The 25,485-nt window shown below is 34.3% G+C and overlaps 1 protein-coding gene across 1 annotated transcript in view; it reads left to right on the top strand.

The window, feature by feature from the left end:
• The first annotated feature begins 4,720 nt into the window (after window positions 1-4,720).
• LOC101888126 (rhodopsin) overlaps window positions 4,721-25,485 on the top strand; it is a 75,954-nt gene continuing 55,189 nt past the window's right edge. The window contains exon 1 of the mRNA XM_059126045.1: window positions 4,721-4,938. The gene's annotated coding sequence lies outside the window, so the exon portion shown is untranslated. The remainder of the gene's footprint in view (window positions 4,939-25,485) is intronic.

Below are 25,485 nucleotides of genomic sequence, written 5' to 3'. Positions count from 1 at the left end.
CGATATCGTATATATCCCATACAACGGTACCCTCCGATATTCCGTATTTCGAAGATTTTAGCCATATTTTTCAACGGAATTGTTCATACAAGGAGTACCTTGTGTGTTCATACAAGGAGTACCTGAAAGAGAGTAGTCTATATAGGTCCACGATATCGTATATCACCCATATAACGGTACCCCCGATATTCGGTATTTTGATGACTTTAGCCAAATTTTCCAATCGTATTGTCTGAAAATACTCACATGGAGTTCTTTGTGTTCTCCCCCCATGTATCGGCACCTTCCGATTTTAGGTATTTTTAAGATTTTAACAGAATTTTTAATGGATTTTATTTTTTTTTTTTTTTGAAAAATTTCTAATTTGTTACAAATGGTGGAGCGTATTCAAAGTTCGGCCCGGCCGAATTTTCTGCTTTTTTACTTGTTCAATAATTGTTTCTTGCATATTTAAAAAAAAAATCACGCTGAAGATTTCGAAAGTTCCTTAAAAAAATCACGTTGTCAGACCTAGGAGGGGACCCGAATCCCAACTATACAATGTTTCCAAATCCTTCCAAACTTCAACATCTTTGAAAGAATTTATGTTTTAAGACCCAACAAAATACTTGAATGCTTGTTAGAAAATCGTCGTTTTGAGTCATATCTGTCCCATATTTTGAAACTTGGATAGCTAAGAGGAGACTTTAAAAAATTCATATTTTGTGGTCAAAGAGCAGTATCCTTAAAATATGCTCGTGTTGAGGTCTTAGAGGAGATTTCAAGATTTCACGTTTCAGGTTTAGGAAATATATTAAACATTCAAATTTTGAGTCTTAAAAATTTCACGTGTTGCAGCGAAAGTGCAGACTTTGAGAATCCATGTTTTAAGGCCTAAGAAGAGAATTTAACAAGTAAAAAAACATTAAGTTTGGCCGGGACGAACTTTTAACACCCTCCACCTTAGAGTAAAGGAAACATTAGAACCCATTATGACCCACAAATACATATTTTTAGACATATTAATGGGAAAATGTGGCAAAAATCATCAAAATAGGGAATAACGGGAGGTACGATTATATACGGACTATACCAAAACGAGGCCCTATACACGCAATGTTTCGCCATACGAACTAGGACCCATTATGAACTACAAATACCTATTTCTTGAAAAATGTGGCGAAAATATTCCAAATACCAAATCGTGGACCTATACATGCAATGTTTCGCCACACGAACTAGAACCCATTATGAACAACAAATACCAATTTTCAGACAAATCTGTGAAAAAATGTGGCGAAAACTATCCAAATACCCAATATCGGGAGGTACCATTATAGGGTACTATACCAAATCGTGGACCTATACATGCAATGTTTCGACACGGGAGCTAGAACCCATTACGAACTACAAATACAAATTTTTAGACAAATCCGTAAAAAAAATGTGGAAAAAATCAACAAAATACAGAATATCGGGAGGTACCTTTATATGGGGGCTATACCAAATCGTAGACCTTTACATACAATGTTTCGCCACACGAACTATGACCCATTTTTACCTATAAATCTCAATTTTCAGACAAATCCGTGGCAAAAATCATTAAAATACCGATTATTGGGAGGTACCGTTTTATGGGGACTATACCAAAACGTGGGCCGATATATTTCATTTTCAATACCAACCATTCTAGTCACAATACAAATTGTTCTTCTAAATTTTGACGCTCTACGTGAATTAATGTGGGCTGTATCGTGATTTCAACAGACAGACGGACAGACAAAATGACGGACATCGTTAAATCGCCTTAGAATTTTATGCTGATTATGAATATATTTATATACTTTATGGGGTCTACGACGAATAATTATGGCTATTACAAACGGGATGAAAAAGTTAATATACTCTTCTCTCCAAGTGGAGGGTATAAAAATCCTCGTTTTGAGACTCAAGAGGATACTTAAATACTTATTTAAAAATAAGAGTTTGGAGTCCTGACAGGTACACGTTTTGAGACCTGATTGTGTCTTGAAAATGTCTTCAAAATACAAGCCCTTCGACCCAATACCCAAAAAATTAACATTGTGAGGCTAGCAAAATGCATGTTTTGATACATCTAACAAAAGAAATAATTCTCATTCAATTATTTACTGTCGTCCGACTAAGAGGAACGGTTAATTGAAAATTTCTTGGTTTGGCTTCTATTAATCCAATTGGCTGGTTATACATTGACATACGAGCTTCGAGCTCCAGGTCCCAACTGGAGCTTCCGACTCGCTGTTCCAAACGAAATCTAAAGTAGTAACATAGATGTAGTCATAGACCGCATTATAGCGCGACTAACTCCAATTAATTCCTGATCACCTACTCCTCGTAAACGATCTGAATACCTGTGAGCAAGTATTCATCGTCTACAACCCGATCAACAAAAGCATCAATAACTTCAGCGCCATCATCGAGTTCTCCTATGATAACCTGAGTAGTGGTAGTGTAACCGTTACATCGTGCTCCCCGATGCCTATACATCATAGTTTCCAATTTGTATGATTTGAATGATTGTAGATATTCCCGACCGTCGTAAACATCGAATTTCCGAGTATCAATTGTACCTGAAGAGCTATTTCTTGCATTCATGAAGTTAATTCTCCAAAATACCTATTAAATCCCTATTATAGAATTTAAAAACTAATAGATTGTAATTTAGTATTTATATAAAAAACTACCTATTTTTAACCCCAAGAAAGGGAGAATTCTACTTTTTTCATTTTTAAAGGTATACAGGTCAAACGCCATATTTTTTACATTTTTTTAATTTTATTGAACGCAAGCAAAGAATGTTGGAAATAGTATCAACTTTTAGAATAAGTTTAGATTTGTTCGAATTGGTCACCTTTGACACCATTGGCCTTCAAACGGCCAATGAAACCTTTACACGCTGCCTGAATGTTATTCTGCGGTATTTTGGCCCATTCCCGGCGAAGCGCTTGCTTGAGGTGATCGACACTTTGGTATTTTTTTGTGCAAACCTTGCTTTCCAAAATACTCCAGACACAATAGTCCAACGGGTTGATATCCGGAGATTTTGGTGGCCATTATGCGCTGGAAATGAAGCGAGGAACCTCATTTTGTAACCATTCTTGGGTGGCGCGTGCAGAGTGGGATGGTGTAGGGTCCTGTTGGAATGTCCAAGGTCTGCAGACAAATTTTTTGCGTGTCCAAGGCTTTAATACACCCTCCAGAATATTTTCGCCATAATATTTGGCATTTATTCTACGGTCGATTAATACGTGCGGAGAGCGACCATCGGTTGTTATGGCGGCCCACCCCATCATTATGGCCTGCGCTTGAGTTCTGGTGGCCAAACGAACGTGCACATTTTCAGCTGCCCTCTTTGGCAAGTAAACACGATCATTTTGTTTGTTTACAAACTGCTGGACAACGAATGTTTTCTTATCGGAGACAGAGAACACCAAATTCAGCAGTTCACCACTTTCGGCCAAGCGAAGATACTCTTTAGCTCTTTGGAGACTATTTTCTTTCTGTTGCTGTGTAAGGTCTTGCACTTTTTGGAAATTCAATGGTTTTACGCCGAGCTCATTCTTCAATATCTGTCGAATGGAATATTGCGATATGTTCAGCTCACGAGCTATTTTTCGGCCACTGGTTTCGATCGAGTCGCTTCTTTACTCTTCGAACCATTTCTGCTGATGTTGCTGTTTTCTTCCATCCACTTCCTTGACGTCGGGCTACGCTACTAGAATCACGGTAACGAGCGATGGTACGAGACACAAAAGATTTATTCAAATTTAAATACTGGAATTCTCTAACGATAGCCACTTGTGGTTTTCCAGCCAAATATAAAGAAATCACACTATCAAGCTTGAATTCCATCACGAATAACTTTTTTTCTGGAAAATTCTCATCAAAATGCCTTTGTACGCTTGTAAACAATATAATGAGCTGTCACTGGAATAATTTTAAAAGCTGTCGAACGAGTGGTTTAGAAATGACAGCAGTCTGAAGTTGGTTGCTGTTTTTAAAGGTTTTAAAAATGTAGGTTTAAAAAATCCACATTTCGAGACCTAAGAAAAAATTTTAAAAATCCTAGAAAAGTCATGTATTTTTTTGAAAAATCATCGGCCTGAGGAGAAGATTCAAAAAATCTTTTAATAATCCAAGTTTTCAGGCCCAAGAGGAGACTTAAATCGGATATTCCTTTCGAGTGTTATCAAGCACACCAGCCAAACGGACGGACGTAGGGACATCGCTAGATCGACTCTAAATGTCTTGAAACGGATTTGGTCCAAATAGACCTAAGGCCTAAAACCGTTATTCCGATGAGGCACGTTTTGACCGTATCAAATGATATATGTATACCCTCTCTAGCCATGTGGCTGAGGGTATAAAAAGAATTCAAATGTTGATGCCGACAAGTGCGACTGTAATTGTAAAGAATACAATTCCGCAGCACCAATCCGTACATATTTATGTAAGTCACAACGAACTCAAAACAACAGTCTCAGAACCCCCAAACTTCTCTACAGGTTTTTGCTTTATTGATCCACAACCACACACTGGCGGTTCGGCAAATGACTCTTAAGCTTAATTAGTAAAATGCAAGTAAACATTTAAATTGTCACAAAGATGCATTTCAATTGGTCTCATTGCTGCTGAACACCAAGAGCTGAGTAGTTTTGGCCCCCAGGTCTTTGTACATTGACCCTTTTCGATATGACAACAGTTCATCGGCTAGTCTCCCGTCATACGCAACGATTTTTCAGTAACCGAAGAGACAATAAAATAAACATTTTGTATTGACATTAAATTTCGAATAACGGGAATTTGTTGGAGTTTAATTGCTAATCCATTCCGGTCAAGTATCAACGTTTATCCTTTTGTCACAGATGAGCGGGCATCAGCTGAAGTGCGAGAGCTCACCACAGATATCAGAGTCAAAAGGTAGGAAGGAACAAACAAATAAAGACTGTGTCACGTATCCACAATGTCAATATTGAAAAGTTCGTGTTTACGCAAAAATTAATTTCAAACCGAATAATTTTGTGTTTTTGTGGTACCTGTTTCAAATCGTCTAACAACAGCAACAAACATTTGATTTTTTAACCATAAATTCCATGTCGAGTCATCCATTGCAGCAACACCCATTAACGTAATTGCATTCGAATCAAGTCGTTGTTTTACAATTTCAATTCCATGTGATTAGGCTATGTGCTATGCGAATTTAATTATCTTAAAAGGTAAACATGAAAATAGTTTCTGTTACCGAAATATATAGGGTTGCTGAAATTTTCAAAATGCACAGGTGTATTATTTTGAACGATTGCTTGCATATTCCATGGTGAGATGAAAAAACTGCAACCAACTTCAGACAGCTGTCACTTCTAAGCCACTCGTCGGACAGATGTTAAAATTATTCCAGTGGCAGCTAATTATATTGTTTACAAGCATACAAAAGCATTTTGTTGAGAATTCTCCAGAAAAAAAGTTATTCGTGATGGAATTCAAGCGTGATAGTGAGATTTCTTTATACTTGCCTGGAAAACCATAAGTGGCTATCGTTAGAGCACTCCATCATTTAAATGTGAATAAATCTTTTGTGTCTCTTACCATCGCTTGTTACCGTGATACTGGTAGCTGGTAGCGTAGCCCGACGTGAAGGAAGTGGGCGGAAAAATAAAGAAGCGACTTAATCGAAACCCGCGTCGCAATGGACGAAAAATAGCTCGCGAGCTGAACATATCACAATATTCCATTCAGCAAAAATTTAAAAATGAGCTCAGGGTAAAGCCATTGAAATTCCAAACAGTGCCAGAACTTACACCGTAGCAGAAAGAAAAAAGACTTAAAAGGGCAAAATGGTTGCTTCGCTTGGCCGAAAGTGGTGTACTGCCGAATTTGGTTTTCTCCGTCTCCGATGAGAAAACATTCGTTGTCCAACAGTTTGTAAACAAACAAAATGATCGTGTTTACTTGCTAAAGAGGTCAGCTGCAAATGTGCACCTTCGGTTGACCACCAGAACTCATGCGCCGACCATGGTGATGGTGTGGGCCGCCATAACAGACGATGGACGCTCTCCGCTCGTATTAATCGACCGTGACATCAGAATATATGCCAAATATTATCACGAAAATATTCTGGAGGGTGTATTAAAGCCTTGGGCACGCAAACATTTTGTCTGCAGACCTTGGACATTCCAACAGGACTCAGCACCATCGCACTCAGCACGCGCCACCCAAGAATGGTTACAAAATAAAGTTCTTCCCTTTAATTCCAACGCACAATGGCCACCAAAATCTCTGGATACCAATCCGTTGGACTATTGTGCCTGGAATATTTTGGAAAACAAGGTTGGCACTAAAAAGACCAAAGTGTCGATCACCTCAAGCAAGCACTTCGCCGGGAATGGGCCAATATACCGCAGGGCAACATTTGGGCAGCGTGGCCGTTTGAAGGCCATAATTCATGCCAAAGGTGACCAATTCGAACAAATCTAAACTTGTTCTAAAATTTGATACCATTTCCGACATTTTTGTTTTCATTCAAGAAAATTTTAAAAAAAAAGTGTAAATATTATGGCGTTTGGCTTTGTTGCAGTTTTTATACCCTCCACTCCACTATCTTTCGAATGAATTGAGATGGATAGCTAAAATTTATTTTTCCGGTAAGTAGATTAAGTTCGTAAATGGGCAATGTAGATCCTCGTTTTTATATAGCCCCCATATAACGGTATCTCTCGATATTCGGTATTTTGATGATTTTAGCGACTTTATTCGCCGGAATTGTTTCAAATTTGGTATTTGAAGTATGTGATGGATACTATAGCATGAGACAGTAAATTGTCTGTGCAGGTCCCCGTCTTCGTATGGCCCCATATAACGGTACCTCCTGATATTCGGTATTTTGATGATTTTAGTCACGTTAATTATCGGAATTTTTTCAAATGTGGTATTTGAAGTTCGTAATGAATACTACAGCCCAAGACAGAAAATTTTCTATGCAGGTCCACGTCTTCGTATGGCCCCGTATAACGGCACCTCCAGATATTCGGTATTTTGATGATTTTAGTGACATTATTAACCGGAATTTTTTCGAATACAGCTTATTTACTTGTTATATATGCACTCCACAACCATGATCTTTGGTACTAGATATCAGATAAGCTCCCATATATATTTATCCGATATCAGTTTATTGTGTACCGAATGCCTAATATCAGACCCAAAAAACATGAATAGAGGCAAATGCGACTGAATTTATCCTAAAAGCAAATACTTCAAATTCGGTGAAAATTGTTTCAGATATAGCTATAGCTCCTATATATATGTTTCATACGATTTGGGGATTTAAGTCACTCACATGCGTAATATGCACTCCATAACAATGATATTTGACACAATGACATTTTATTGGGATCGGTTCAGAGTTTTATATCTCCATAGACCCTAGGTCTTTTTGGACCAAATCCGTTTCAGAAGATTCAGAGTCGATCTAGAGACGTCACACGATAACTCTCGAAGGGAGTATCCTGTTTAGCCCAAGCTTGGTACATCGTAACATTTTTGTCAAACTGAGATCGAGTTCGGAGATGGGCAATATCGGTTTTTCAAAAAATGTATTTTCTGCACAGAAATAGAAAGGATAATCCGATTTTGCTCCAACTTTGCAAATCCTAATATTTGCGTCAGTGCTAGGTCAGCTACGAAAGTGGACAATATCGGCCCACTTCTTGTGGTACCTCCACCACAAAAGGGTCAAAATTTTGAATAATTACAACTTTTATAAAATGTGATGTAAGAGCCCGATTATCTTCAAATGTAGCACATCCCAATAATTTTACTAACCCATGGTCTGGTGTGAAAATGGAATATATCGGTTTACTCCTTCTGGTACCTCCCACACAAAATCTCAAAATTGTCAAAGAAAATAATTTATTGCACAAAAAGAGAAAAGATGATCCGATTTTGCTCCAACCTTGCGAATCCTAATATTTTTGCCAGGTGTGAAAATGGACAATATTGGTCCACTCCATCAGGTACCTCCCCCACAAAGGGTCAAAATTTTGAATAATTACAACTTTTATAAAATGTGATGTAAGAGTCCGATTATCTTCAAATGTAGCACATCCCAATAATTTTACTAACCCAAGGTCTGGTGTGACAATGGAAATGTAAAGATTGCACCATTTTTTATCATACCTCCGTGGCCATTTCTTCTGGTACCTCCCCCACATAGGGTTCAAGATTTTGAAAAACAAAACTATCATAAAATCGGAAATAAGCACCCGGTTCACTTCATATTTCACACATCCCATTATTTCTATTAACACAAGATCTTCTGGGAAAATGAGATATATCGGTCCACTCCTTCTGGTACCTCCCTCACAAAGGGTCAACATTTTGAATATCCATGAGGGTCATAAAATTCGAAATTCACATCCGATTCCATCAGACTTGGAATATCTCAAAATTTCCTTCAACACAAGATCTGTTATAAAGATGTTAAATATCGGAACATTTCTTCTGGTCCCCCACATAGGGTTCAAGATTTTGAAAAACAAAACGATCATAAAATCGGTAATAAGCTTTCGGTTCTCTTCATATTTCACACATCCCATTATTTCCACTTACACAAGATTAGCTGTGAAGATGGGATATATCGGTACACTCCTTCTGGTATTTTTTCGACAACGGGTCAAAAATTTGAATAATTATTACTTTTCTAAAATCCGAAATAAGCATACGGTTCTTTTCATATTTTAAACATCACAATATTTTTGTTGGCCTTAGGTTTGGTGTAACTATGGGATATATCAGGCCACAATTTCTGGTGCCTCCCTCACAAAGGGTCAACATTTTGAATATCCATTAAAACGCGAAATTAACATCCGATTTCATCAGACATGGAACATAACAATATTTCCAACAATATAAGATCTATTATAAAGATGTTAAAGATCGGACGATTTCTTCTAGTACCTCTCCCATGCAGGGTTCAAGGTTTTAAAGAACAAAACGATCAAAGAAATCGAAATATACAACTTTCTTCAAGTTTCACACATATATACCCTTCTGATACCTTACCAACAAAGGGTCACCATTTCAAAACTTTTATCTGTCATAACTTATAAAAAGAAGGAAGTAACCAATGCAGTATTTATTTAGGTCCGATGCGAAATGGACAAGATTGGCCCATTCCTTCGGAACCTACTCCATAGAGAGTCAACAATTCGAATAACCATAAGAGAAGTCAAAATATATTTATATAATCGGACATTGACTGATTGTGTACATCAGTCGGCAAACCCAACAGATTCTTTTTTAACTTTTTTAATATTATTCTTATCGACCTCATATCATGCTTTATACAGCAATGTTATTTGGCACAAAAGTCTACGTCAAATTTATTGAAAATCGATTCAGAGTTGGATATGTTTCCCAAATTGTAAATGCCCTAAAGCCATGATACGCTTTCGAATAAGGCTCATAGTTGGTATGGTCTACTTCACATAAATTCTCAAAATAAACTTTTTTTGTTACAGGATCTCAACTAAATACGCAAAGTGGTGTAGGGTATCATATAGTCAGGCTCGCCCAACTTTTGATCTTTCCTTACAGGTTTATTAATGAAAATTTCATTTTTCTTTTCTTGGCCATAACTCCTTTATTCCCAAGTTTTTTGCCATTTTTAGGGTGTTTTAAAATCGTAGATTTTTATTAAATCGTCGTTTTTTATTTAGTATTCTTATTTTGACCATAACTCCTTAATTATTGAGTTTTTCGCATTTTTAGGCCTTTGAAATCGTCGTTTTTTATTTATGAATATTTAGAATTTTTATTTTGGCCATAACTCCTTTATTATTTAGTTTTTCGAATTTTTAGGGTATTTTAAATCGTTAAATCGTCGTTTTGTAATAATGAAAATTTCAGTCTCTTATTTTGACCATAGCTTCTTTGAATTGAATGTTATTATTGAATATTATTATTATTTTTATTATTATTATTATTATTATTATTATTATTATTATTATTATTATTATTGTTATTATTATTATTGTTATTATTATTATTTTAGTATTATTATTATTATTATTATTATTATTATTATTATTATTATTATTATTATTATTATTATTATTATTATTATTATTATTATTATTATTATGATTATTATTATTATTATTATTATTATTATTATTATTATTATTATTATTATTATTATTATTATTATTATTATTATTATTATTATTATTATTATTAGTATTATTATTATTATTATTATTATTATTATTATTATTATTATTATTATTATTATTATTATTATTATTATTATTATTATTATTATTATTATTATTATTATTATTATTATTATTATTATTATTATTATTATTATATTATTATTATTATTATTATTATTATTATTATTATTATTATTATATTATTATTATTATTAGTTATTATTATTATTATTATTATTATTATTATTATTATTATTATTATTATTATTATTATTATTATTATTATTATTATTATTATTATATTATTATTATTATTATTATTATATTATTATTATTATTATTATTATTATTATTATTATTATTATTATTATTATTATTATATTATTATTATTATTATTATTATTATTATTATTATTATTATTATATTATTATTATTATTATTATATTATTATTATTATTATTATTATTATTATTATTATTATTATTATTATTATTATTATATTATTATTATTATTATTATTATTATTATTATTATTATATTATTATATTATTATTATTATTATTATTATTATTATTATTATTATTATTATTATTATTATTATTATTATTATTATTATTATTATTATTATTATTATTATTATATCTTATTATTATTATTATTATTATTATTATTATTATTATTATTATTATTATTATTATTATTATTATTATTATTATTATTATTATTATATTATTATTATTATTATTATTATATTATTATTATTATTATTATTATTATTATTATTATTATTATTATTATTATTATTATTATTATTATTATTATTATTATTATATTATTATTATTATTATATTATTATTATTATTATATTATATTATATTATTATTATATATTATTATTATATATTATTATTATATTATTATTATTATTATTATTATTATTATTATTATTATTATTATTATTATTATTATTATTATCTATTATTATTATTATTATTATTATTATTATTATTATTATTATTATTATTATATTATTATTATTATTATTATTATATTATTATTATTATTATTATTATTATTATTATTATTATTATTATTATTATTATTATTATTATTATTATTAATCTTATTATTATTATTATTGTTATTATTATTATTATTATTATTATTATTATTATTATTATTATTATTATTATTATTATTATTATTATTATTATTATTATTATTATTATTATCATTATTAATTCTCCCAATAACAACCTCTCTCACTTTTTCTCTCTTTGCATCAATTTCAAAACTGTTGAATATGAGTAACAAATACAGTAGTGATTTTTGTTTTGGAACATTTTGAAGCGTAAACCAGGGCTCGGTGTGTTGTGCGCAGCATCCTTTTTTGCGAGAGCAGCATTTGAAAGGAAATCATTTTTGGTCGACATAAAAAGGCTGACCTTGCCACTGAAAATCTCATTTCGTCTTTGACATTGTATGAATGAATTACAGAATGCCGTTCTAGCCGCCGGGCGTAAAATCATCAGCAAAACAAAACAAAATCTTCAGAGACTCACGTGCTTCTTGTTCGGTCGGGGCGGTTCGTAAGGCAAACGAGTGAAACAAGTGTCGGAAATGTGTTGTAATCAAACAAACGGAAGTAAAGTGGCGGCAATTAGGATAAAGTTTAAATTTGAAAGTGGTTAAAATTAATGAATGATTTAATTTGGAATCGAATTTGAACGTGGCACGACGTGATATATTTAAGAAATAATTGTTTTTAAAGGAAAAGTGCCAAATCATGTAATGGAATTTAAAAGAAATCTCGAAATGAGCTCTTACGACCTAATCCTTTGGATACCTGCAGTGCAAACAATGCATCCTTTGGACAAGTGCTAATGAATGGATATATGAAAGAGGAAATTCTACAGAACTAACACATAAGAGTGTGAAAGTGTTCGTCTAATGCAGTTGCGGTAGTGGTGGTATTGGTTCAATTCATTTCCAATAAATTGAATTGATTGGGAGGTGAAATACGAACAACCGTGCTGAAACAAACAACAAAGTCAATCCTAATATTGAATGCAACAAAGGTATTGTATGTGTTCAATGCAATGTACGGATATGGAATAAGTGGTTATTGATTGAAAATAGTTGCTTCAGAATAATAAATAAGAAATTTACTTGAATAAAGGCGGATATATTCTAAATAACCTATGGTAATTCGAAAATGTACTTTTAAATAAAATGTTACTGATGGAATGGTTGTAGGAATTAACAGAAATTAATATTTCGATGTTTATACCCTACAACACTATTTGTTAGGGCCAACAAATATGTAACACCTCGAAATATTGGTTTCCAACATAGGAAAGTATATATGGATCTTCCTATCTTGCCGAGCTGAGGCGATCTAGCTATGTATGCTCGTCCGTCCGTCTGTCCATGTTAATTTGTAATCACGCTACAAGTCGCAGTTATTGCCGGATCCACACGAAATTGCATGGAGGTGGGGTTATGGTCAGAACAGAAGCCTATTGCTTTTGGAGATGATCGCATAATATTTTGCGGTTGCTGGGCAGAAGCCTTCCAATCGGGTATGGTTATGGTTAAATAAAAGTAAAATTTTCCATCAAACCGAGACGAAACGGTCACTTCTAACAGTTACGCATGCCGATAGTAAATATATATAAATATATATATATATATATATATATATATATATATATATATATATATATATATATATATATATATATATATATATATATATATATATATATATATATATATATATATATATATATATATATGAACTAGAACTGGCGCAAATATTAGGATTTGCAAAGTTAGAGCAAAATCGGATTATTGCTTCCCTTTCTGTGCAAAAAAATTTATTTTTATAAAATTTCGACCATTTGTGGGGGAGGTACCAGAAGGAGTGGACCGATGTATTCCATCTTTACACCAAACCTTAGGTTAATATAAATATTGGGATGTGTGAAATTTGAAGACAATCTTAAATCAAATTTTCAAAGATTTGTAATTATTCAAATTTTTGACCCTTTGTGGGGGAGGTACTTGATGGAGTAGACCGATATTGTCCATTTTTGCACCTGACCTAGAACTGGCGCAAATATTAGGATTTGCAAAGTTGGAGAAAAATCGGATTATCCCTTCTCTTTCTGTGCAAAAAATATATATTTTGAAAATTTCGACATTTTGTGGGGAAGGTACCAGAAGGAGTGGACCAATTTTGCTCATCTCCGAACTCGATCTAAGTTTGACAAAAAAAAAAAAAAAAAAAAAAAATACGATGTACCAAGTTAGGACCAAATTAGATACTCCCTCCGAGAGTTATCGTGCGCACCAGCCAGACAGATCGACTCCAAATATTCTGTAACGGATTTGGTCCAAAGAGACCTAGGGTCTAAAACTATTATTTCGACACGTTTCGACACGTTTTGACCGTTTTGACCGTATCAAAGGATATATACCCTCTGTAGCCATATGGCTGAGTGTACAAAAATTAACCCGAAATCTGTTGAAGATATATATGGAGCCTACATCTAAATCTGAATCGATCTTGATAAATTTTGGCAGAGGTATTTCCGATATGTGGTACCAAATATTATTGTTGCCCAATGCATATTACGAATTTGAGGGACTTAAACACCAAATAGGATGAAACATATATATGGGAGCTATAGCTATATCTGAACCAATTTTCAATAAATTTGGTTTACTTGCTTTTAGACTGAATTCGGTCGGATGCAGCAAAATTTGGACTGATATTGGCTATTTGGTGCACAATTGACCCGAAATCGGTTGAGAATATATATGGGAGCTTTATATCCCAATCTGAACCGATCTCGAACAAAATTTTACAGGAGTATTTTCGAGCTGTATCTGATGTCCGGTATCAAATAACATTCTTCTGGAGTGCATATTACTCATATGAGGGACTGAAACCCCCAAAATCGGATGAAACATATATATGGGAGCTATAGCTATATCTGAACTGATTTTCACCAAATTTGATGTACTTGCTTCTAGACTGAATTCGGTTCAATGTAGCAAAATGCAGGTCATTTGCACAATAAACCCGAAATCGGTTGAAGATATATGGGAGCAATATTTAAAACTAATCCGATTATCGCCAATTTCAATAGGGTTCGTCCTTGGGCCAAACATATATTTCTTAAAAAATTCATTTCAATCGAATAATAAATGCGACCTGCATTTTGTTCACAAGAATACATGGAGAATACAAGTGATTCTACAAGGTCCTTAAAAGTAACTATGGGTCTATCTCACATCCTTCTCCGTGTTACAAACATATGCACAAAGACATAATACCCTTACCCCTATGTGGTGTAGGGTATAAAAATTAAGAACACCTTTGACCGTTAATTCTTTTTCTTGGTAAAGACGTTATGTGTCAGCACCACACGTTTTTTGTGGTTTAAACCATCAAGTTTCCATAAATACCAAGTGTTATCTCTACTTATTTTGTAAAATGCTCCGCAATGGAAATTTACGCCTTCTAGAAGCCCGCATGTCTAAGGGAATAAAAGTATCGCTCATTTTTAATTTTTCTTCATTCAATTCTATTGTATACAGCAGCCGCACAATCCCTTGGAGATAAATCCGGCAACACTTGCTGCTAATCATCAACTTAATAAGGATAATCAAGAGATAGGCATCACCCAAACCAAAGGCAAAAGTTTCCACAAAACCAATTAAAATAAATGCCAAAGAATTTCTGCCAAGATATCACTGGCTGATGAAATTGTTGTGATATTCAAAAAGAAAAAAATGCCTTTCATGACGACCCATATCCAAAAGGGAATGGCTCATTTTACTTCAAAAGGAGAATAAAAGACAAATAAATTTAAATAAGCATAAAACGAGGTTAACAGCAACATAAGACAATCATAACCAATTAAATATAAAGGCTTTTTTTTGCTTATTCGAAAAATCTTGGGAGGCGTTGTAGTAAAAGTTACCGGAAAATCAATTTGCCAATTCCTAGAAATATTAATTTTGTGTGAAATTTCAAAACAGCGCCATGTCAAATGTCAGCAACATTTGAGATATAAATACTCGGCTATGATGAAAAGGTCAACGGAATATATCTTTGAAATGACAATTGATAAGAATTCAAAGTTACCGAAAAGGAAATATCTTTGTTGTTTAAATTGAAGCCTATATGAAAACGGGAACCGAGAACAATTTGACATAGAAATTTCATAGACATGTTTAGGGGGACAATACTTTGGAGGGCCAAACTGTTGCTTTTCTTAATTGGGTCAGGTAGTTATTTTTAGCAAAGGAAATATGCTTTGGAATCCTAGTTTAAGAACATAATTCTCTCAATATTGTAAATTTGTAGCCACGTGAGCCGACAAAGCTCATTAAACAAACAATCTCCTACATTTCCAGTAGATTGGAAATAATTGGATATTGTTCATAAATTTACCATGCTAAGGAGATTATTTTACCCATTAGCAAAAAAAAAAACAGTATTTAGTAGAGCTTCCTTAATAAAAAAAGTATGTATTGAGAATTTATGCGATGTATATCATACCAACTATGAACTTTATTTTAGTTTTAGAGAATTTGGCATTATTTTTTTTTTTTTATTTTTTTAAATTATTTTATTTTTAAAAACAATTTATTGGAAAAATTCGACTGAATATCAACAAATATACACATTTTGGGCTGATATCACATAAAAGGCAAATAATAACCATAAAAGCGGATGAAGATTATATTAAAATATATTTATTGGAGCAATAGATATACCGGAACGAGTTCCACTAAATGGAAAAATTCGGTTGAATATGAAAACAAGTTAAAAAGCAGTAAGTTCGGCCAGGCCGAACTTTGAATACTCTCAAACATTTGAACGAATTTGGAAAATTTAAAAAAAAAATAAAATCCCTTAAAAATTCTTTTAAAATCTTAAAAATACCGAATATAGCCATTATATTGGGGTCTATACGACGTGGACTTACATAGGCATTGTTTGTCATAAGCCATTACCATATTCAAATTCGAAACTTGAAGTAAACGGAAAATAATGTAGCTAAAATCATCAAAATATCGTATATAGGGAGGTACCGTCGTATTAGAGCTATACGAAGACCTGGACCATCGTAGACAATTTTCTGTCACAGGTAGAAAATTTTCTGTCACAGGCATCCTTTACGAACTTTAAATACGACATCTCAAACAATTTCGGTAAGTATTGTATCTAAAATCGTCAAAATACTGAATATAGGGAGGCACTGATATATGGGACCGAATTTGAAACAATTCCAGAGAATGATGTCGCTTAAATCAACAAAATACCGAATATCGGGAGGTACCGTTATATGGGGGCTATACGAAGACGTGGATCTGCACAGACAATTGTCTATTTTAGGCTGTAGTATCCCTTTGGAACTTCAAATACCAAATTGGAAACAATTCCGGTAAATAATGACGCTAAAATCATCAAAATACCGAATATCGGGAGGTACCGCTATATGGGGGCTATACGACGACGTGGGCCTGCACAGACAGTTTTCTGTCTTAGGCTGTAGTATCCCTTTGGAACTTAAAATATCAAATTTTAAACAATTCCGGGAAATAATGTCGCTAAAATCATCAAAATACCGAGTATCGGGAGGTACCGTTATATGGAGGCTATATGTAAACGTGGACATGCATGGCCCATTTACGAACTTAACCTTCCTACAGGCAAAATAAACAAGTCTGCAAAATTGTAGCCTTTTAACTCGATTTGTTCGAAAGATAGCGTGATTATACGAGGAGTTACAAACGGAATGACAAAGTTAATATACCCTCCATAGTATGGTGGAGGGTATAAAAATCAATCCAATTTGGGCTGATATTCCATGTATCCGTAAAATCGGATGAAGATGTATATCGAAGGTATATACAAATCAGAACCGATCTCGATAAAACTTGGCTGAGGTATTCTCGAGCTGCATCTTAGCTGCATTCGGCCTATTTGGGCTAATATGAACCATCTGGTGCACAATAGACGCGAAGCCGGTCGATGTTATATACGGGCACTATATCCAAATCTGAACCGATCTCCATAAAATTTGAAAAGGGTATTTCCGAGCTCTATGAGATATCTTGTACCAAATATAATTGTTGTAGATAGTTTATTACGAATGTGAGGTATTTAAACACCAAATAGGATGAAACATATATATGGGAGATATGGCCATATTTGAGCCAATTTTCACCAAATTTAACATACATATTTCTCTTTCAATCAATTTGGACATAAGGGCCGAATTTCATTCCATTTTGGGCTAAAATTACACGTTTGGGGCACAATATAAGGCAAATCGGACAAAGATATACATGGGAGTTTTATCCGAATCTGAATCGACCTCCATAAAATTTAGTAAAGATATTTCTGAGCTGTATTTTATATATTTCCTCAAATATCGTTGTTGTAGAGATCATATTACGGCTGCGAACGACAAAAAAACGAATCAGATGAACAATACAGGGTGAGATAAAAAACTGCAACAAAGTCAAACGCCATAATTTTTACATTTTTTTTTTTAATTTTGTAGAAAGAAAGCAAAAAATATCGGAAATAACATCAAATTTTGGAATAAGTTTAGACTTGTTCGAATTAGTCACCTTTGTCGCAAATTGTGACCTTTAAACGGCCAATGAAACCACCACGACGATGCCCGAATATTGATTTGCGGTATTTTCATTCCATTCCCGTCGAAGTACTTGCTTGACACTTTGGTATTTTTTAGTGTCAACCTTGCTTTCCAAAATATTCCAGACACAATAGACCAACGGATTGGTATCCGGAGATTTTGGTGTCCATTGTGCGCGGGAATTTAAGCGAGGAACTTCATTTTGTAACCATTTTTGCTGGCGCGTGCTAAGTCCTGTGTGAATGTCCAAGGTCTGCGGCCAAAATGTTTGCGTGCCAAAGGCGTTTATACACCCTGCAGAATATTTTCGCGATATTATTCGGCATTTATTCTGATGCCATGGTCGATTAACACGAGAGGAGAGCGACCATCAGCTGTTATGGCGGCCACCACCATCACCAAGGCCGGCGCTTGAGTTCTGGTGGCCAACCGAAAGTACACATTTTCAGCTGACCACTTTGGCAAGTAAACACGATCATTTTGTTTGTTTACAAACCGCTGGACATTGAATGTTTTCTTATCGGAGACGGAGAAACCCAAATTCGGCAGTTCACCACTTTCGGCCAAGCGAAGCAACTCTTTAGCTCTTCTGATTCTATTTTCTTTCTGTTGCGCTGTAAGTTCTTGCACTTTTTGGAATTTCAACGGCCTTAACCCCGAGCTCATATTTCAATATTTGCCGTATGGAATATTCAGCTCACGATCCATTATTTGGCCACTGCGACGCGGGTTTTGATCAAGTCGCTTCTTTACTTTTCAAACCATTTCTGCTAATGTTGCTGTTTTCTTCCGTCCACTTCCTTGAAGTCGGGCTACGCTACCAGTATTACGGTAACGAGCGATGGTACGAGACACAAAAATTGTATTTACATTCAAATGCTGTAGTTCTCTAACAATGGCCACTTGAGGTTTTTCAACCAAATATATGGAAATCACACTATCACGCTTGAATTCCATCACGAATAACTTTTTTTCTGGAAAATTCTCACCAAAATACTTTTGTACTCTTGTAAACAATATAGTGAGATGTCACTGGAATAATTTAAACAACTGTCGGACGAGTGGCTTAGAAATAACAGCAGTTTGAATTTGGTTCCAGTTTTTATACCCTCCACCAAAAAAGGTATGGAGGGTATATTAAGTTCGTCATTCCGTTTGTAACTCATCGAAATAATCATTTTAGACCCAACAAAGTATATATATTCTTGATCAGCGTAAAATTCTAAGACGATTTAGCCTTGTCCGTCCGTCTGTCCGTCTGTCCGTCTGTTGTAATCACGCTACAGTCTAAACGAATTAGGATAGGAAGCTAAAATTTTGCACAGATCTCTCTTTTATCCGCAGGCAGGTCAAGTTCGAAGATGAGCTATATCGGTCCACGATATCGTATAGCCCCCATATAATGGTACCCCCCGATATTCGGTATTTTGATGATTTTACCCACATTTTTCAACGAAATTATCTGAAAATCCACACAAGGAGTTCCTTGTGGGTACTGTATACCTCGGCAGAGAATTATCTATATAGGTCCACAAGATCGTATAGCCCCCATATAACGGTACCCCCCGATATTCGGTATTTTGCCGATTTTACCCACATTTTTCAACGGAATTGTCTGAAAATCCACACAAGGAGTTCCTTGTGGGTACTTTATACCTCGGCAGAGAATTATTTATATAGGTCCACAATATCGTATAGCTTCCATATAACGGTACCCCCCGATATTCGGTATTTTGATGATTTTACCCACATTTTTCAACGGAATTGTCTGAAAATCCACACAAGGAGTTCCTTGTGGGTACTTTATACCTCGGCAGAGAATTGTCCATACAGGTCCACGATATCGTATATCCCCCATATAACGGTACCTCCCGATATTCGGTATTTTATTATTTGACCCACATTTTTCATCGGAATTGTCTGAAAATCCACACAAGGAGTTCCTTGTGGGTACTTTATACCTCGGCAGAGAATTATCTATATAGATCCACCATATTGTATAGCCCTCATATAACGGTACCTCCGTTATTCGGTATTTTGATGTTTTTAGCCATATTTTTCAACGGAATGGTCACAGGGGGTTCTTTGTACACAAGGGGTTCTTTGTGAGCACTTTACCCACCGACAGAGAATTCTCTATATAGGTTAACGAAAACGTATAGATCCCATATAACGGTACCCCGCGATATTCGGTATTTTGATGATTTTAGCCACATTTTTCAATCGTATGGTCTGAAAATCCACACACGGAGTTCCTTGTGAGTACTTTACACGCAGACATAGATTTGTCTTTATAGGTCCACAATATCGTATATCCCCCCATATATCGGCACCTTCCTATATTAGATATTTTAAAGATTTTAAAAGAATTTTTATTTGATTTTATTTTTTTTAAATTTTCTAATTCGTTCCAAATGGTGGAGGGTATTACTGCTTTTTTACTTGTTTCATCTCACCTGTATATTCTGCATCTGTTGTAATCACGCTATCTTTCGAACAAATTGAGATAGAAGGCTAACATTTTGCACACATGTGTATTTTTCCAGTAGGCAGGTTAAGTTTGTTAATGGACCATGTTGGTCCACGTTTTCGTATAACCGCCATATATAGCTGCCTTTATTCGGTATTTTGATAATTTTAACGACATCATTCACCCAAATTTTTTTCAAAAATTTCGTATTCGAAGTTTGTATTGGGTACTACAGCCTATGCCAAAAAATTTGTTATGCAGGTCCACGATATCGTACAGCCCTCATATAACGGTATCTTCCGATATTCGGCATTTTGATGATTTCAGCAACATTTTTCACCGGAATTATTTCAAATTTCGTATTTGAAGATCTTAATGGGTACTACAGCCTATGACAGAAAATTACTTATGCAGGTCCGCGTCTTCGTATAGCCCCTAAAAGCTCATCATTTAAACGGTATTTGTTTAAATTTGTCAAATTCCTTCCAAATGGTGGATGGTATTATTACTTATTAGCTCTACATTCATAATCTCTGAACTCAATGTCGAAAGAAAAAACATAACATAAAGCGGTTGGCTGTTATGTAAGAGTTTTAATTTATAACAACCCTCAATTTTCATAGCCGTGGCTACAGTTGCGTCAATCTAGTGCATAGTACAGTACAATATTCCCTGAACGTATGAGTGATTTAAGAAATTGCACATATATCATATCACTCATACGCAGAGTTTTCATACAAACGACCGAAGTCCCTGGAACTAGATTGGACCAACTCTAGCCGTGGCTCAGTATATAATGTGTTAAATTTCAAAACAGAATATAATTAATTTAAAATTTCCAGCGGGTATTAACCATAATAAATTTACCTAAACTATTCAAAACAAAATTTACAAATATTTTTTATTAATTTTTTGATTTTAAGTTCAATGGAGGAGGTGACCGCACCAACAATGAATTGTCAAAAAAAAAAAAAATTGGAATCCAAATTGCCGTCTGAAATATTTTTAAAATAGCTATATTTGTTGAAAAACACATTTCATAACGACCTCTGAATGGCATCGCATAAGAAAATATTTCAAAATCAATTTATTTTTGCAGACATTTTGACATATCAATGCTGACAAGTGATGATGCAGCTACCTGTGTTCTTTTACATGAATATAGTTGTTTGCTACGCTGAAATGTTCGACTGCCAAACCTTGCTTTGAAACCCCATTTCCTAGTAATTGGTAAACAGGCATGCACAACAAGTTCGATGATGTACGTTAAACAATGCGAAAAATTTATGGTCGTACGAGTAACTGAATCCGACCCCAACATCTACAAACATTAAAAGTGGGAAAATTTTAAATTTTATGAGAGTTATGATCATTAAAAATTTTGACACTTGTAGAGGTACCAACCGGTGTGAACCCATATTCGACGGACCTTTGGGCCCATTCCAATCGACGAGGCTTGTCCGCAGGCAACATTCTTTGCGTCAATTGAATTTTGTACGGGAACAAATGCAAATCAATGCGAATAACCCGTTGTAAAGTGGACCGAGCCATGCCCAACTGCTGAGAACGACGTTTTTGGGATGTTCTTGGGGACCTCTCAACACTGGCTCATACGGCAGCGATATTCTCGGCCGATCGCCTTTGTCGACTTTTATATGGCCTCTTCGGATTAGAAAGAGCCTTACCAGTCGAAAATTTTTCGTATAAACGCTTAATGGTGTTAGAAGGCGCACTTCCCACATTTTTTAACGTTTTAAAAGCACGTTGAGTTCTCACAATTGACTTCTTGTAAATTTCAACTATTTCAGAGCGCTCGCGTGGCGTGTATTGGTGCATGGTAAAAATCAGCTTGGACTGACGCTTCACACGCGGTATGTCATTAAGCGATGTGACATCTCTGTCAAAAGTTATGGCGTTGCCAGATGGGTCCGTCGAATATGGATAACCCTGTATATTAAATTAAATAAATTGAATTTATATTTAATGAGAGTTATTGTTAGTCAAATTTTTTGTATGACGAGAAGCAGAGGGTCATTATTTCCCACAACAAGTAAGCAAAGGCTACAGGCGTACGGGGTCGACCATGTGTTACCCCACAACACTATAACTTACTGGAAAACCACCTTAAGTCCAAAGCCATATTAGTCGATTTTTATACCCTCCACCATTGTATGGAGGGTATATTAAGTTTGTCATTCCGTTTGTAACACCTCGAAATATACAGTTTAGACACCACAAAGTATATATATTCTTGATCAGAATAACATTCTATTTCGATTTAGCGATGTCCGTCCGTCTGTGGAAATCACTCTAGCTTCCGAACGAAATTAAGTAGATTGATAAAATTTTACTCAAATGTATATTATGTCTGCAGTACTTTTGGTATTGAAAATGGGTCATGTAGGTCCACGTTTTGTTATAGCCCCCATATAACGGTACCTCCCTATATTCGGTATTTTGATGATTTTAGCGACATTATTCACCGGAACTGTTTCAAATTTGGTATTTTAAGTTCATAATGAATACTACAGCCTAAGACAGAAAATTGTCTGTGCAGGTCCACGTTTTCGTACAGCCTCCACATAAAGGTACCTCCCTATATTCGGTATTTTGATGATTTTAGCGGCATTATTCACCGGAATTTTTTTTAAATTCGGTATTTGAAGTTCGTAATGGATACTGCAGCCTAAGGTAGAAAATTGTCTGTGCAGGTTCTCGTCTTCGTATAGCCTCCACATAAAGGTACCTCCCGATTTTCGGTGTTTTGATGATCTAGCGACATTATTATTTGAAATTCGAAATGGATACTACAGCCTAAGACAGGTCTAACGGTACATCCCGATATTCGGTATTTTGTTGATTTTAACAGAATTTTTAACGGATTTTATTGTTTTTAGAATTGCCAAATTCGTTCCAAATGGTGGGGGTATTAAAAGTTCGGCCCTGCTGAACTTACAGCTTATTTACTAGTTTTAAATAATGCCATATAGTTCTGCGCATATGAAGCCTTTGATTTCTTGACGGGGAACATTCTATATTTATATATATTTATGCTCTCTTTCGTGCTGATGCCCAAAGACCTATCCTCAATGAAAATTCCGGGTCGATTGGTTTTTAATTATGACCTGTAGAGCGTTTGAAAAATCAAGGAAATATCCATCTTCAAAAACAATAGGCTTCAAATCTGACCCTAACCCTACCCCAATGCAAATTTTCTTTAATTACGACCTGAATATAAAACCTCCAGCACATAGTCTTGAAAGGTGAAAGAAAATATTACAAAACGTACAATTCAGGATTGTAAGTCAAACTGAAAAATCTCTCTCTTTCTAAAAAAATAGAAAAAAATGTTAACTTTTTTGCTGACATATTTTTAAACGATTTTCTTAGATTGCAGAGGCCGAGTGAGTGAGAATTGGTTACATCTGTACAGGGGCTCTTGACTTATAAAAGGAATAACTAACATCTGTTTATTATACCCTCAGCTATATGGCTATATATCATTTGATATGGCCAAAACGTGCCTCATCGAAATAACTGTTTTAGATCCTACGTCTCTCTGGACCAAACCCGTTTCAGGATATTTGGAGACGATTTAGAGATGTCCGTCCGTCCACCTGTATGGCCAGCTGATGAGTGCGATAACTCTCGAAGGGAGTATTCTATTTGATCCAAACTTGGTACATCTTAATATTATTGTAAAACCTAGATCGAGTTCGGAGATGGACAAAATCGGTACTCCCCTAAGGTCGACATTTTCAAAAAAAATATTTTAATGTACAGAAAGAGAAAGGACAATCGAATTTTGCTTCAACTTAGCAAAACCTAATATTTGTATCAGTGCCAGGTCTGGTGCGAAAATGGACAACATCTAATCACTCCATCAAGTACCTCACCCACAAATGGTCAAAATGTGGAATAATTATAATCTTTATAAAACGTTATGTAAGTGTCCGATTGTCTTCAAATTACACACTTCACAATATTTTTATTGACCGAAGGTCTGGTGTGAAGATGGAATCTATCGCTTCACTAATTCTGGTACCTCCCCCACAAAGACTCAACATTTTGAATATTCATGAAGCTCATTAAACACGAAAGAGACATCCCATTAAATTTAGACTTTGCACGTCTCAATATTTTCATCAACACAAAATCTATTATAAAGATGGTAGATAATCGACCATATCTACTGGTACCTCCCCCACAGAGGATCAACATTTGGAATAACCAAAATGATCATAAAATCAAAAATAAGTATTCGTTTTTTTTTTTAATTTCACACATCCCAATATTTTTATCAACCCAAGGTCTGGTGTTAAGATGGAATATAACGGTCCGCTCCTTTTGATACCTCCCACACAATAGGTCGAAATTTAAAAAACAATATATTTTCTGCAAAGAAAGAGAATGGATAATCCGATTTTGCTCCAATTTTGCAGATCCTAATATTTGCATCAGTTCCACGTCAGGTGCGAAACTGGGTAATATCGGTTCACTCCATCAAGTACCTCCTCCACAAAGGGCCAAAATTTCGAATAATTACAACTCTTATATAATGTGATGTAAGAGTCCGATTATCTTCAAATTTCACACATCCCAATATTTTTCTATACCAAGGTCTGGTGTTAAAGTTGTTAGTTATATCGGTCTATTCCTTCAGGTACCTCCCCCACAAAGGGTCAACATTTTGAATATCCATGAAGTTCATAAAACACGAAACTAACATCCAATTCCATTCGGACTTGGTACATCTCAATATTTCCATCAACATCAGATTTTTTATATAAAGATTGGGTTCAAGATTTTGAAAAACAAAACCCTAAAAGAAAGCGAAATAAGCATTCAACTCTCTTCAAATTTCACAAACAGAAGCATTTTGCTAACAAAAGATCTGTTGTGAAGATAATATATATATCTACGAACCTCTTCTGGTACCTCAACCACAAAGGGATTTTCACAACTTCCTATATCTAAATATTTCCATGTAAAAAAGCTGTAAGTTCGACCGGGCTAAACTTTGAATACTCTCCACCATTTGGTACAAATTTGGCAATTTTAAAAAGAATAAAATCCGTTAAAAATTCTGTTAAGG

The sequence above is a fragment of the Musca domestica genome, unplaced genomic scaffold (genome assembly GCF_030504385.1).
Source record: "Musca domestica strain aabys unplaced genomic scaffold, Musca_domestica.polishedcontigs.V.1.1 36, whole genome shotgun sequence".
NCBI classification, from domain to species: domain Eukaryota; kingdom Metazoa; phylum Arthropoda; class Insecta; order Diptera; family Muscidae; genus Musca; species Musca domestica.
Note: the sequence above shows the minus strand (reverse complement) of the source record. Positions and strands in the feature narration are given on the sequence as shown.